This window comes from Natator depressus, chromosome 19, assembly GCF_965152275.1.
Source record: "Natator depressus isolate rNatDep1 chromosome 19, rNatDep2.hap1, whole genome shotgun sequence".
Classification (NCBI taxonomy): domain Eukaryota; kingdom Metazoa; phylum Chordata; order Testudines; family Cheloniidae; genus Natator; species Natator depressus.
The window spans coordinates 4,780,555-4,796,775 of NC_134252.1; the positions used below are offsets into that span (position 1 = coordinate 4,780,555).

Below are 16,221 nucleotides of genomic sequence, written 5' to 3' on the forward strand. Positions count from 1 at the left end.
GTTTGATTACTCCACAAATGTGCATGCTTTGAGAGAACGGGTTTATTTTGTTGGTAAGAAACTTATTCCGCTGCAATCATTTCATTTCTTTTGCTTTCTTCAAGGTAACAATGATGTCTCCACGGTCAGGGCTCTGAAATTACAGGTCGGGGTTCGTAGCATAAATTTGATAGCTGACGTATGAACTAATAGCGTCTAACAAAAAAAAAATTGCAGGATACCCCATGTGGATGATTTAGGTTTGTTAATGTTTGGGTTCCGCAGCTGATCACATTATAAAGATCTCGTTTGACATTAATCGTGTTTCGCCGGTGGTTGAACCTCTTGAGATTTTTTTCAGCTGCATTTTGAATTCCCTTGCTGCTTAGTTGAATGGAATGTAAAAAGGAGGAGCCCAGTGTGCTCACTGTGTGAGGTCTTGTGTACACGACGAAGACTTTGTGGGTTCAGTTATGCCGGCAAAGCCACCTAGCGGAGGCCCAGCATGTGCTGACAATAGGAATTATTTTCAGAGTGTGGTTAACTGGCAATCCAAACAACGTAAGCTGTACAGGCAAAAGGTCTCTGGCTGGTGTAAGCTGCAGCTATATCTGTGTGTGTGTGTGTGTGAGAGAGAGAGAGAGAGAGATCGAACATAGATATGTCAGAGCTGTGGGGTTTTTTTGTGTCTTTTTTAAACACTCTTAACCGACATAGCCATGCTAGGAAAACATTGTAGCGTACACTAGGCTTCAGATGCATGTGTAACAAATGAAGATGGACACATGGTGAAAGCTCCAGATCCCATCACCTCCTATCTCCAATGGAAGTTCAAGTCCGGAATCTAGTTCTGTAGCTGGTTCTTACTTTGGATTCAGGGTGTTGGGGGCGGCCCATTACAGAAAACCCTAAATTTTGCAGAAGTTTGGACTGAGATCTGAGCTTTGTGGTTCAGGCCCATCTTTAGTGCTAAGAGAATTATCTTTTGTGTGGTTTGAAAACAAGACATGGAAGCTCCTGTAAATATAAAAAGAAAAGGAGGACTTGTGGCACCTTAGAGGCTAACAAATTTATTTGAGCATAAGCTTTCGTGAGCTACAGCTCACTTCATCGGATGCATTCAGTGGAAAATACAGTGGGGAGATTTATATACATAGAGAACGTGAAACAATGGGTGTTACCATACACACTGTAACCAAAGTGATCACTTAAGGTGAGCTATTACCAGCAGGGGAGCCGGTGGTGGGGTGGGGGGGAACCTTTTGTAGTGATGATCAAGGTGGGCCATTTCCAGCAGTTGACAAGAATGACTGAGGAATGGTGGGGGGTGGGGAGGGACGTTCTTGTCAACTGATGGAAATGGCCCACCTTGATTATCACTACAAAAGGTTCTCTCCACCCCCCCCCCCCCCGCTCTCCTGCTGGTAATAGCTCACCTTACCTGATCACTCTGGTTACAGTGTGTATGATAACACCCATTGTTTCATGTTCTCTGTGTATATAAATCTCCCCACTGTATTTTCCACTGAATGCATCCGATGAAGTGAGCTGTAGCTCACGAAAGCTTATGCTCAGATAAATTTGTTAGTCTCTAAGGTGCCACAAGTACTCCTTTTCTTTTTGCGAATACAGACTAACATGGCTGCTACTTTGAAACCTGTAAATATAAACTATTTGATTTTGCGTTCCCCTCCGAGAATAATTGAAAGAGAAATAAGCATCATCATAGAAGAGAGGAGTGGAAGGAAGGAGATCTTCACTGTTTTCCTTCCCAGTTTTGGAAAGCATTAGAATAAAAGTGATGCTTAAGGAAGATTCATTTAAGGAGTAGGGCCATTAAATTATGAGGTTTTTCATAGCCCACTGGGCCACTCATAAGAGAGAGAGAGAGCTCCATCTGTGAGTTGCAAAGGCTGGGGCGCTGGAACAATTTGTAAACTGGGGGCACTGAGAGCCATTGAACCAAACTGTAAATGCTGTATATAACGGAATCCAGTTCAAGCCAGGGGGTGCAGCAGCAGCCCTAGTTCCAACATCTATGTGCCGAGTTGCAGTGGTTTGGTTCACTGGTGACTTGAGATTTTCTCATTGGATTCCCTTGGTGATAAAGAAGTTAGCTCAATATCCTCATGCTTGCTTAGACACTGTACCTCTCTACTTGTCAAGGCCTGAATGTGGGGCACAGTGTGCAAGGCCCCCAAAAGAGGAGGGGAGAAACATTACTCATGCAAGAGACTTAAAATGCTGTGGGCTTCATCTCTTTAGTGCAGCTGATTCTTCCTGCATCCTCAGATCCATGATTGTTATTTTGGGTGTAAATAATTTCTCAAAAAGTGTGTGTTGGGGGCCACACACCAAATATGCGTGGAATGGAGGTCACTTTGCCACTAAAATGAGTGGGGTCCCGTGAAACGAGGGGCACCTGAGAGATGTGTTGAGCACTCTTCCAGAGGCTGCGGAGTAATCTGAGGCATTGGAAATGGCAACAGGGTAGAGAACCAGGTCCAGGTGGAAGGAGCAGATGAGAGAATTAATCTGAGTCAGTTTCAGAGTTGTAAAGTGTTTTTGCAGAACCATTATTTCGTGCGCCTGAACGAAAGGCTGGTGGATTGATGGGCAGAGATAGAAATCATAAGGGATACCCAGTATTGGAAACAGCTGGTAATAGGAGAGCTGAAGATAAGGAGGGCAGAGTTTAAATGAGAGGTTACTGTGGAGGTTCTTCATGGCCAAAACAACTCACCACTGCAGTTGCTATAGAGGAGAACAATGCAGGGAACATCAATTTAATATACAAAGGGTCAGACTAGATGGCCCCAAACAGTCATTCCCACACAGCCTTCTCCTCCACACCCCTGAGTCCCTCAGCTCTTGTAGGCAGTCAAGTGCTCAGTGCCTGGTGGCTTCATGTACTGCTTTCTGCTCACTCAACAAGGAGTTAAAACTTGTAGCTACTGATTGATGGAGACGACTGTTCTTCGGGACCCCACCCTGTCTCAGGAAGGGGAAGAATTAAACGTCTAAAATAATTAAAGAAATCACCTGGGATTACCAGATATAAGATTAAATTACGATGATTTACAAGGGTCCTGTCGCTGCTACAATACCTGAAGAAGAGCTTGGCGTAAGCTCGAAAGCTTGTCTTTTTCGCCAACAGAGGTTGGCCCAATAAAAGATCTTACCTTACCCACCTTGTCTCATTAACATTCATTTATGTAATTTATACTTGCCTGGCAAATATGGGGGATTAAGATTAATATTAGGTAGCGGCCATTTATTATGTACCAGTTGTTTACTGTTCCCCAGGACACCTTTGAAAATTAGATGTGGCTGTTTTATGAGCAAACTGTTTTTATTAGCATACATTAATATTTTAGGGCACTCTTACTTCTTAGCTATTCGGCACTTCATGAAGGATCAGTAGGCTGTGCGATACAGCAGGACTGGAAGTTATCGGGTGGACTCTGAAGATAAGCATTCTTCAACTTGTGCGTGTTGCTTCCTGAAAGTAAAACCACACTCGTTTGGGGAAACCTATGTTAAAACGAAATGATAACAGGGAATGTATTCGCAATCCATAGACACACATTTTCAAAGCATCTAAGTGACTTAGGCTCACAGTTGCCAAAATCCCTTTTGAAAATGGGACTTTGGTGCTTTCGAAAATGTTACCCCAACATTTACTTCTTCAGGGGTGAGACTCACCCCCAAGTGGAAGGCCCACACGTGGCCTGTGCTCTGCTGAGGACGTCAAAATAGGTGGTACATATCCAGTGACTCTCTTCCCTCAGTGGACTGCCATTGAGGTTTAGTTTAAAGACCAACACTATTAGCTGTGTCCAGTGGATTGGCCGCTACAGCAGGACACTCAAGACACTCGGAACTTGTGCAGGTGTGAATTTCACTCTTAAGAGTCCATGGCAAGGTTTGTTTTCCAAGGCGCATTCTGCACTCCTCCTATATTTGTGAAATACACACAGGCAAGATTTATAAGCTCCAGTCAATTTGAAGGACCCAGTTTACTATTCTCCAGAAGCAAACTCGTCAATTCCATAGGCAGAATTACAGAGTCCTTTTTAAATTTCACTTTTCAAAGCTCGCTGTCGCTACCCTGAGTCTGGTAATTAAATTCAGATGACTCATTTTTTCCCATTTTTAAATAATTTTTGCCTGTGGGGAAAAACTGAAGCTCATATCTCCTCTTTAAATATGTTGATATAATTCAGCTTGAAAATATTGCTAGAAACCCCTTCTTCTTTCTTTTTTTTAATTTGCTTTATGAAAACCTAGTTTTAATTATTGGTAATGTGGCAGATAAACTCCTGGCCAAATAAACCATTACATCTAAGTACCTCGCAACTACAATGTTTCATTTAATAAGTATTATAAACTGTTTTAATCAAGTCCAGAACTGCATTCAAATAAACAAAATCCAATCTAGCCCACTCTCCCACAGAATCACTCATGTCTCGTTCAAGCTACAGAATATTACAATGAAAAAATGTACAAGGCACCAAGCCATGCAAATTATGAGAGTTTGGTTCGAGCCGGTGCCATTGTTACTGCTGTCTTCCTCCAAGAATGGATTGAGCTACACATCTAGAACCAAATTCTGCAGCACTCAGGCATTGAAAGGCAGCACAAAGGTGCCAACCATTGTACCAGAGAATAGATTTGAGACTCTGTGGGACAGACTGCATTTCTTACCAGTTCCGCCCTGGGTTGAGATTCTGCCGAAGAGTGTGGGGAGAGTGGGGGAGAGCAAATTTAAATCACTCAAGGGCTTCGGTGCAAGTCCACCTTCTGCAATTTATGCTCACAGTGCATGTCTGTAGGAAATGCTTTGAAAGTGAATGTGAGCTACATCTCTCTTAACAAGAATATAATTTAGCTCAGTTGGCTAAATTGGCCTAGGAAGGATGGTCCCATGGCTAAGACACTGGCCTGGCACTTATGAGATTTAGATTCTCTACTTTGCTGCAGACTGTATGTGCCTTTGGACATGTTCCTCAATCTCGCTGCCTCTGTCCCCCATCTATAAAATGGGGATAATGCTTCTTTCCCCCACTCTTATCTCTGTAATGTCTGCTGAGATTGTAATATATAGGGTGGTGACTGTGTCATGCTTTACGTCTGGGCAGTGCCCAGCACAATGAGGCCTCTGTGCACTGCTGACATACAGCTAACCAGGAATAACAATGAGGAAAACCGTGGAGTAATACAAGTTAATAAAAGGATACGTCCGTTTTACTATGTTTTAGACGTCATGAAGGAGTGAATGGGAGCCGATAATCTTCTGGGAAGGTTCTTGCAAATTAACAATGACGCTTGCTGAGTTCTAACACTAAACTAACTCTGATTAATTTTTAATAGGCAAAGTGCTTGGACTGACTAAATATCTTGAGGGGGAGACAAGTACTTTATGCTGCTTTCCCACACAACCAAAAAAAGTCATCTATAGGTAGAAAATCTGGAGGGAAACACATTAGAATCAGGCTGTTTTTTGACTGGGAGAAGAATTAAATCCAAACTTCTCAGGGACAAGAATGTAAAGACAGGAGATATAAATTGCGAGTGTCTATTGGTGGTATCACAATGTGCTTAGGCTGCTCAGGTGAGATCGGGGCTCCATTGCGCGAGGTGGAATACAAACACGTAGCAAGGAAAGAGGTCCTACATCAAAATGGTTACAGACAAAATAGACAAAGTATGGGAGAAAGTAAGTATTATCCCATTTTACAGATGGGGACTGAAGCCCAGAGACAGACAGCTTCTATTAGATGGTAAGCTGTTTGGGGCAGAGATTGTCTTTTTGTTCTGTGTTTGTCCTGGGGCCTAGCACAAAGGAGTGCTGATCCATGACTTGGGTTCCTAGATGCGATGGTAATACAAATAATGAATAATATCAACAGAATGTGTATTGTCCAGTGTGTGACAATACAAGCATCATCTGCGTGCCCCCCTCTGCTGCTTTGTGAGAAGCACCTGTAGCAGTGAAAGAGGATGCTGCCGATTTTGTGCCTTTCTGCAGAGTCTGCTAGCAATGGTGCCACTTAGTGCCAAATTGTATCTTGAATCTGAATTTGAACGTAGATTTCCCTAGAACCAAATGACTTGTCACTCCATGTCAATTCATTTCAATGATGAAGCTTTATTCCCATCCCTTCCAAAAGGAATTAGTGTTGTTTAAAAAACAAAACACTAACGTTCATTTGTTTGACGGCAGCATGCTGTCTGGAATGCTTTGATGTTGATTCAGTGTTTCTTGATTGATTGTGTGTCTCTTACGGGCCTAATGTTCAGCTGAGAATTAGCCCTGAGATGTAAGGAGTTTTGAAATGTTCATTATGAAAGATAAACTCCTTTTTTAAAATGACATTAGGTAAGTGGACTTCCTAGATTGTGGGAACTCAGGAAGGCAAGAAAGTGTAATAACCCAGACTGGAATTCAGCTGGAAGGATGCGTCCTTACTGTCCCCCTCCTATTGCTGCAAAAAGTAGTGTGTGTTCTTGTAGAGCGAAATTCATCCCTGTATGGAAGAGCAGCAAAAAGCATATGCACCACTCAAGTCCCACATGAGCACTCAAAATAGGATGCAAGTGGTGCATAGCCCTTGGGTTAGTTTTCTGAACAGGGTAAATCTAATTATAAGTCATCAGGACATTAGGTTTAGGTCCCATATGAAAATCAGAACCTCCGATAGCACAGCACCTCTTAGTGCCATGCTGGGGAATCGCATAATACTGACTCACAAGGATGCTAGGCAAGCGAGTGGAGCTCTTTTTAATTTTTTTTTTTAGCATAAGAAACAGATTCAGGTGCTTACATCGAGAGGTCCAGAGCCCAGTGCTCACAAGGGCGATGTAAGAAATGGACATTCTGTTACGACTGTAGTGAAAACCCATCGGTGTTTTTTTCTCAGAAATATTACGCGGGTAGAGTTTTGAGTATTTGCAATTGAGATTTTTAATTAAACATTGTCATTAAATAATGATGATTACAAGAGTAATAAATATACTATAATAATTTTAAAATGCATGCAATTGTTTAATGTAGCTGCTCTTGGCCATTTGGAAGATGAATATAGTGTTTAAAAGTGTGATATGTTTTAATGGATTGTTTTTTTTTATAATATTAGCTGATCATCATTAAACATTTATACGAAACAAAAGTTTCCTGAATGATCAATTTTTACAACTATTCTATCCCTGGAATGTGAATCTGTCCCAGTTGCTGTAGTTAATTATTGCTTTACAGCCAAATGTTATTCCCTCTAATGGCTACAAACTGCTTTTGATTTTAGTGTTTAAAGCTCATATAGCTTGGTGGGAGAACCAGAGATTTCTACTTTTCATATGTAGGTAGAAAAAGAGTCTTATATTCTGTGGCAAAGTTAAAAATAAATCTGCCGTTTCTTTGAACTTTTGAGAGCAGCTGTGTATTTGGGGAAATAATGAGGTCAGTAAACTCAACAGAGAAACCAAACCTGAAACTGCTTTGAGAATTCAAAAAATGTTTGGTAAATGTTATTATTTTGTTTAAAATGATATATTGTATTAATAAATAAATACATTAACATATACTTTTAAACAAAATATAAATTGTATTATATTTATTGATTTTACGTTAATAAATTTATTTAGAATTATATATATATTTTGGCCTGGTTTTGAACATATTTTGTTGGTTTGAGAGAATGGTCCAGTGACTAGCTTTGCCACCCACCTGCTGTGTCACTTCACCTCTCTGTACCTTTCTTTCCCCTTCCACCCGCTGTCTATCTAGATTGTAAACTTTTCAGGGCAGGGATTCTCTCTTACCATATGTATGTACAGTGCCCAGTGCAATGAGATCGAGATCTCACCGAGAGGGTAGGAGGCACTATACAAACCATATTGTTATGGGTTTGGCAAAACCTCCCTGAAGGCTTTCATTTAGAGAGGTAGGTATATAGACACTGACTGTGTATAGTGCTTTTCATGTGTGGATCTCGGTGCATTGTACAAATCTGTGGGTAAGTATCATATTTAGATTTACTATAGATTCATAGTTGATAAAGCCAGAAGCATTGTAATCACTTAGTGTGACCTCCTGTATAACAGAAGTCCTAGAAATTCTTTGAATTAATTCCTGTTTGAACTAGAACAGATTTAAAAAAAAAAATCCAATCTTGATTTAAAAATTGCAGGAGATGGAGAATCCACCACAACTCTTGGGAAGTTATTCCAATGGTTAATTAGCCTCACTGATTTTTTTTTTTTAAAAGTACTTTATTTTTGTCTGAATTTATAACTGAAAAAGTCTTGTGATGAAACCACTGGACTAGGTCATGAGTGCTGAGTTCAATTCCCAGCTCTGCCAGGCTCCCTCAACCAGGCTGTGCTTCAGTTTTGTGTCTGCAAACTGGGGATTGTAATTCTTCTTTGCTAACAGGGAAGTTGTGAGATGTCACTCATTAATGCGGTAAACAAAAAACATGCGAACTTACCGAAGTACCTGGTTCTTTACGAAATGTTCTCTAATTTAAACACTCAACTCCAGCAGTGACACAAAAGAACTATAGGGGAAACTAGCAGCCCGGACATATGGGGCCAGAGGGCACAGACCAAGCCTTGCTTGTGTTAACCCAGTGCAAGGAGCACCCTGGATATCTCCTTCCATAGAGCAGGATGCAGATGGTCTGGTGCACTGAAATAACACACACATCCAAGTAACATCCGGGCCCTGGAAGGGTGCAGTGACACGATACGGCATAACGGCTTCCCAAGGAGTTGTCATGATATGTCTGCTAAAAGGCTGAATGTATAAGTAATTGTGTTCTATGACATGGCATAACTTATGTCAGCTATCTAATATGTAACCTGCACTATATTGCTGTGAGATGCCAGCATTGAATGGAGTGTGGTGACTGCTTTTAATTCTGATTTTTCTGTCCCATGTGAGTCAGAGTAGCTGAAAAGGCTAAAAATAAACTCTGTAAGGCAAAACACCACATTTACTGTCTGTAGCTCCTCTCTTTTAAGGGAGTCTATGTTCTACAAGCATGGATGCTGGTTTGAGCATTGGCCTGCTAAACCCAGGGTTGTAAGTTCAATCCTCACGGGAGCCATTTAGGGACCTGGGGCAAAAATTGGGGATTGGTCCTGCTTTGAGCAGGGGACTGGACTAGATGACCTCCTGAGGTCCCTTCCAACCCTGATATTCTATGAAAACCCCAGTAGGATGTGATGGTCACCAGGTGATAGGCAAACGGAGGTGCAGAAGCTTGTGACTTGCGCAATTGTACTTGAGCCAGTGGTGTACTGGGAAGACAATCCAGAAGTTCCGAACCCTTGGCTTCTTCTCTAACAAGCATACCCTATGCCCTCCTCGGAGCTGGGCATGGAGCCCACAAGCTCTGATTCCCAGAGCCCAACTCAAACTACAGACAAAACTTTATAACACAAAATGTTTGTGTCCTTTCTTCAATCCCCCACCTCCCTTCAGAGAGTTGGGGGAATTAGGAATTCTTTTTTAATCTCATAATGGCTGCGGCCATGACAAAACCAGAATGGGATGTTGAATCCCTGCTGTGTTTCAGGTATTGAGGATGAGGAAGTTGGGCATCTTAGGTACCTTGCAGCCCTTAGGTATATAAGAATCTTCTGCTTAGTTTGATGTGTTGGCTAAAATCTCTTAACAGGATCCTCCTCCTCCTCCTCCCACTCCCAGAATTGTCCTGTGGACAGTGGGTGGAGTACATGCCTTTTCCCTGCCCTACCCCCACCTCATGTTTATCATATTGCCTCTATATAAATGCATGGTATGCCCACGTCACGAATACGGCGTGCAGATGTGGTTGCCTCATCTCAAAAAAGATATATTGGAATTGGAAAAGGTACAGAAAAGGCCAACAAAAATTATTAGGGGTATGGAACAACTTCCACATGAGGAGAGATTAATAAGACTGGGACTCTTGAGCTTGGAAAAGAGACGACTAAGGGGAGATATGATAGAGGTCTATAAAATCGTGACTGGTGTGGAGAAAGTAAATAAGGAAGAGTTATTTACTCCTGATAACACGCGAACTAGGGGTCACCCAATGAAATGAATAGGCAGCAGGTTTAAATCAAACAAAAGGAAGCATTTCTTCACACAACGCACAGTCAACCTGTGGAACTCCTTGCCAGATGATGTTGTGAAGGCCAAGACTATAACAGGGTAAGTTCACAGGGGATAGGTCCATCAATGGCTATTAGCCAGGATGGGCAGGGATGCTAAACCATGTTAACTGGTGTATAATATTATCTGACTGGTTCTCCAGTATCAAATCTGCTTTTTGCTCAGCTCTGATATCAGACATTCAAAACCACTGAATGGGCTAGTTCAATACTACATGTCATGGTCTACCCAGCAAGCTGAGAAGAGCACAGTACCTGTTCTTCAGAGGGTGGGTGCTTACAGTTTCATTTCATGATGATACTTAGATTGCAAACTCTTTGGGTCAACCACACTCGTTGTTGTTGTTGTTCTGTGTCTGTACAGTGCCTAGCACAATGGGGTCCTAGTGTCCCTGACTAGAGCTCCTAAGTATAATAAATGATGATGAGGATTCATAGTCATTCGTATTGCTGTTTTACATAGCTACTTGTAATGAATTGCAAGTTTTATTTGCATGGTTTATTTAATTGCATGGTTTATTTTCTTATGTCTGCAAGTGCTTTCTGATCCCCGACTTCCAACTTCCGGGCTTTCTAGAGAGAGTTTGCATTTGAGCTCTCTTTCAGGACCTGATCCAAATTCTGTTGAAGCCAATGGAATGACATTTGGCTTCACTGGTCTTTGGATCAGCTCCTTAGTTAAGCAGATAGCCCACTGCCTGTTGAAGTGTTTCTCTCTTTTCTATCACTGCTGCAGCTCAACCGCCCTAATCCTCCATTGCCCTGCACTTTGCGTAGTTGTTTTACACCAGAGGAGAGTGTGTTTAAGAATGCTTCCAGTTGCCAGTGGTTTGCACCGACTTTGCGTTCACTCTGCATTAGTGTGAATGATTACACGAGGTGCGGGTCAGCAGAGGATTAGGCCTACTGGTGTATTTTCATTTCATTTCAGTTTCCTAGCTAGTTGCCAGTCGCAACAGAGAGGCTGTAAACGATACAGCCCTATCGCTGGGTAACAATGGCTTACACCTATCTATTGTGCTTTCATTGGGATTTGTCCTACCTGTGGTTACTTTTATTTGAAAGTTGACTACCGTTCTATCGTCCCGCTGCATGCAAGAGGCAGAAAACTTGAGATTAGTTATTGTGCTCCTTGAAATAACCTATTTCATCATGGGTTGAAGCCCAGATAATGCGAGTGTGAAAGTTTCCCTTTTTTGTGCAGTGAATTAGGTTTACGAGCCGGTTAAATAACAGATACTTTTATCTGTAATATTTGGATGCTTTTCTTCCCTGGTCCTATTTTTCAGAGAACTGGGAATGAATAAAAAGTGTATGTGCGGTGGCTTTTTTTAATCCACTGTTTAAATGTCAGTTACATCTTCATCAGGGTGTGAAAACAGATTTCCTTATTCAGTTTGTGCACTTTTTAATTTTTTTAAAGAGCTCAGTAATGTTTAAAACTGGAAACAAATACTCTACAGATGGCTTTTTATTTTAGCAGTGATATATAAGTTGTTTCTTGCATGGCAAATCAATGTCTCTTAGCAAGCCCCCCTCCCTTTTTTTAATCTTAGAATTTATATTCTGCAGAGATACAGCACCTTTCATTTAAGGATCTCAGAGCACTTTATAGATATTAAAAAACTGGTCAGAAAAAATGGATATGTTTGAAATTTTGAGGAAGAATAAGAAATGTTGTCTGTGATTTTTTTTTTTATTAAAGGGATTCTTCCCCCTTTCCCCCCACAACACACTCATCTTTTTACCAACCACTTTATTTACAACCGCTTTGTGAATTGGGTGAGTATTATTATACCCAGCTCCCAGGTGGGTAAATGGAGCAGTGGAGAGAGGCTGTGATCGCTGGGTAACACTTCCTATCATCCTGAACTCAAGACAAGTGATTCTCCATTGCTTTGAACCTCGTTCACTCATTCACACCAGTGCAAAGCAGGTATAAAATAGGCTGTCAGATCAGAATGGTAACATTTTACATTCTCATTGCCCTGGTATAAATAACCACAAATGGTACAAAGCAATGGAGAATTAGACCCAAGGGAATTATGTTGGGGCTTGTCTATACACACAAGTTGTAACATTCTAACTATACCATTATAGATGGTACAACTTCCCTTAATGTGGACACAGTTATACTGGGAAGAGGAATAAGCTATACAGTTGTCTAAGGTATCTTTATATCAGTATAACTGTGTCTACACTATGCTTGTACTGGTATAACTGTATTGGTAGAAAATCACATCCCAACTGACATTGTTATGTGTAGATCAGGCATCTCTTGGGGGACATCTGGGGTCAGTCCCGAGGGGCAGAGTTTTCTCCCTTTGATTTCAGGTGTAAAGGTAACCTTTACCACATCAGTATGCTTGTCTCTTGGAACCCCTAGGGTGATTTAAATGAATGTTCCTCACTGCAGCATTCACAGATAAATCTGTGCTTTGATATGGAAAATTTAGTGTCATTTGCTGTAGGGGCCATGACAGTGCAGCTCTTTTCAGCTGCCTTAGTCTCATGTTATACCTTTCTTTCCTGTCTCTCTCAGATATTTCTACAGGTAGGCAGTTTCCAGCGGAATAAGCTCCAAAGCCGATAGGTGTGCCCCATATTCCAGGCTGCATTGGTTAATGTTTGTTTAGCACCTTGGAAGCCTAGAGTGGTATCTGATTGTATGCTCTTGCCTTCTTGGTGTTAAGTACCATGCACACCCATGCTGGCAGAGAAGGGCACTGGGGGACAGCATTTCTCCCATCAAGAGGAGGAAGATCCCTCAATTTGTGTGTGCATGCGGAGAAATTCACTCTACGCAGAGATCCTGCGCAAGGCCTGTGCATCATTTAAGTACCACTTAAGCCCAAACTCATAGGCGTTATGCCGGTTCTGTTTGTGCCAGAGTGACTTTTGCTAGTTAGTGTATCTTTCAGGTTGAATTGCACCAGGCGGGGGCGCTGTCTGTTAAGAGTTCCAAAAACTCAGGAAGACTGACTGGAAATAGAAACGTTATTTTACTGTTATGATTTTCTTCAATCTCATGATTTTCACTGATTTTTGGAGGGGTGGGGGTCTGTGTTGTGATTTTTGGAGTCTGGGTCCGTGGAACTGCCCCTATCTGGAGAGACAGTCAGGAGGGCTGTCTGAAGTGAAGACTTCTCCAGGCCCGCAGCCAGCTTTGGAAATGCTAGTGATTTATCGCGCAGGCAGGGCTGTGCTATTGTGTGAGGTTCCCTCTTTGTCTCTGGCAGGCAGGCGTCAACTCGCTGGGATGATCCCGCCTCTGCCACTTGCCGGGCTGTGCTTTGGCCCTTGTTCTTCAGATTGCAGATTCATGTTAAAATAGGATTTGCAGGTCAGTGAACTGAACCCTCCGCAGTGGGAGGTAGCTGGCACGGCTCTTGTGCGTGTTCGTTTTACTGGCTGCGGTTTGGAGTTGGAGTTCATCTAAAACGCTCCCCCCGGGTGGATCTCATGCAGCTGAGCTTTCTCATCTCAATACAGAAGCAAAGTTGGGAGGACGGAGAGCGTGATAACTTAGGGTATTTTATGGACTGGGTTTAATATGGTCTGTCTTCATGTCGGCCTACTGCACTATATAAATAATAATAATAAAAAATGGAACTCTACAAGAGTTTTGCCCAAGTAAGCATTGCAGGATCAAGTATGAATGGAGAGTGGGGGGAGGCTTCACAACAATCCCTTTGAGTGTCGGTCCACAGAGGGGCCTTAAGGCCCAGGAGGTATAAAGCCCAAATCCTGCAAAGATTTAGGCATGTGCTTAATTTTAAGCCTATGAGCAGTGACCCATGGAATTGCTGCACATGATTAAAATTAAGCATATGGCTTAATCTATGCAGGATCAGGACCTAAGTGGTTTGCCCAGGGTCACATGGTGAGACTAATGCCTGGCTATTAATAGAACTCGGGAACATTGTCTCCTGGCCCGTTGTTCCCACTGTTAGAGCAATTGCATTCTGATATGTTACTGTGCTACTTAAACTTATCAATAGCAAAACGGGCCACATTCGCTCAGCTAGTCCATACGTTTGGCCAAACTTCACGTTGACTCCTTGGTAACATGAGGTCACTTCCCTTCTGTGAACGCTGCTCTTGGAAACCCATTCCTTCCCTGATTAGCTTCTAAACTCTCTGATTTGCTTTTGTTTTTCCAAAGTTGTTGAGCCCTTGCAGCTCCCAGTGATTTCATCTGTACTGCAGGGTTCCTCGTGCTTCTGAAAAGCCCAGCCCTGCCCAACTCCTTTGCCAGCAGCATGGCAGAGAGAGAGACTTTTGTAACAAATTACAATGAAAGGGCCCCTTGACCTCTCCCGCTTTGTTTCATGCAATAAAACATGATTAGATTTCTTATACCATTTCCTGACTAATCTTATTTTCCCATGCATTAATATGATTAATTCCATTTGCCTGATGGTAGAGGGCATTCCTATGAATATTCAGGCAATTTTCACAGCCTAAAAACATCTTCTCTCATGGTTTACAAGCTACACTAATCATCCTTTAATTGTCTTTATCGTCTTACTTTGTCCCTCTTTCATTTAACTGACACAATGCTCACCTCCCCTAAGCACAGAGAGCCCTGAGTAACTAAGGTAGCTGTTTGGTGGACAGTGTCTGTGTGGGAAGGAGACTGCAGGACATGGAGAGGGACCGGCAGGCTTTCCAACAAGCAGAAATTAGCTTTCAGAAATCCCTGTCAGATAGCTGGAATGGTTGCTCCCTTCCTCTTCCCCCCAAAGAAGAGGACAAGCTAAAGCTTGCTTCTAAAAATGTTGTTACTCACAGGCTAAAGAGAGGTCTCAGCAAGATTGCTCTTGTGTACGAACTTGGGTAAGACAAATCTTTGGATGGAAATGGGGCTACAAAGTGAGCAGTGGCTTAGTGATGAAGGGAAGACACGCTGAACAGGATTCTCCACTGCCTTGTACTTTGTGCAGGATTTTACATTTGGGCAACATGGGTGTAAACCACTGTGATACTGATTTAGGCTGGGGGTGAAATTTCAGACCCATTTTGTACCGGTATAAATGACTACACAGTCTGCAAGCTGATGGAGAGCCAGGACCTCTTTGTATGTATGGGGGCCTGATCCTCTGCTGTTGTAGTTTGGCATTAGTCCATCAAAGTCAATGGGGCTATGCCAGTTTGCACCAGCTGAGGATCTGACTGCCTAGGACTTTGAGTTATTCTTGATGGGGCAGGAATCACATCATAATCCCCGAGTCATTTAAGGTGAGAGAGAGTTCCCAGCCCAGCCCACGGCTCAGGCTTTGGGTATAAATTTGGGACAGCTCTTTCTTGGTTAAGGCTGGTTCGTGTCATCTGTACATGAGTCTCATAGAAGGGAACGCTGTGATAATCTCGTCTGCCCTGCTATATAACACAGGTCCAAAACAATTCCTATTTGGACGAGAGTAGATTCCGGCCATTTTACAGTTTTTATATTTAATGAATTTTGCATGTTTAATTTTGTTTTCCTCTTTTGGTTTGTTACAGCTTTTCCTCGTATGAAAGGATAGGAGGATGCCGCTTTACATGTGTTCTGGCCCTGTAGCTTTTCTTCCTGTGCCTTAGTTGGAAGTCACAACTAATTGATTCAGTTTGGGGCTAATTCGCATTGCTATTGTTTGTTTAAATTCATTTTAAATGTCAGATGCTAATGTATATCATGTACCATGATTAAGTCCAAACTCCAAACTCTCCTCTAATTTCCATAGCATGTTAATTCATGAGGGGGAGAAGAATTGCATTCACCATGCCTTCCACAGGCTGAAATTATGGAGACGTGCCATTAATTTTCTGGCAGAATCTCTCAAGTCTCATTTCTTATTCATATACATCTGTCCCATCTGAGCTTTACAAGTGCATGGAAGCCAAGGAGGACGTAGCTGCAGAGTGTCTGCAGGAGAGCTTTATTTATCGTTGTTGCAGTAATCATAGGGCAGTGCATGAGTGTATTATTTTGAGCGCTTTAAACAGAACCCCACGTTGATGTCCAGGGCAGTCCTGCACTTAGGATGGAAGAATCCCATGCACCGCTACAGAATAGGGACCGAGCGGCTAGGCGGAAGT

General features: G+C 42.3%; 1 protein-coding gene across 1 annotated transcript in view; it reads left to right on the forward strand.

Annotated features, from left to right (window-relative positions):
• CSMD2 (CUB and Sushi multiple domains 2) overlaps positions 1–16,221 on the forward strand; it is a 536,547-nt gene that overhangs the window by 161,476 nt on the left and 358,850 nt on the right. The window lies entirely within an intron of this gene.